The sequence below is a fragment of the Silurus meridionalis genome, chromosome 26, assembly GCF_014805685.1.
Source record: "Silurus meridionalis isolate SWU-2019-XX chromosome 26, ASM1480568v1, whole genome shotgun sequence".
Lineage (NCBI taxonomy): Eukaryota > Metazoa > Chordata > Actinopteri > Siluriformes > Siluridae > Silurus > Silurus meridionalis.
The window spans coordinates 2,008,369-2,008,791 of NC_060909.1; positions in this window are offsets into that span (position 1 = coordinate 2,008,369).

The following is a 423-nucleotide window of genomic DNA, read 5'->3' on the forward strand; positions in this document are numbered from 1 at the left end:
GTAAAACCGTTACCACAAGAATAAACATGAAATTTATAACATATATCATGAAATTTTCCTTTCGCATGAACTAGGAGATCTGAGTCTGTTCCAGCATGATGCCCCTGTGCACAAAGCCTCCTGACCCACATCCGTACCTGACTTTACTAACACCCTTGTAGCTGATTGAGCACAAAATCTCCACAAAATCTAGTGCAACATCTTCCCAGAAGAGTGGAGCTTAGTATAACAGCAAATGGGGACTAAATGTGGAATGGGATATATATGTATAATCACACAAACAAACAAATCTGCCAAGAAGCCTTAATAGGACACAATATTATTTATTCTCCACTCAAAAATATATTTTCTCTTGTTTACTCAAATATAGAGGCACCATAAAAGATATTGTGTGATATCTTCTTATATCTCCCAAATTGCTTT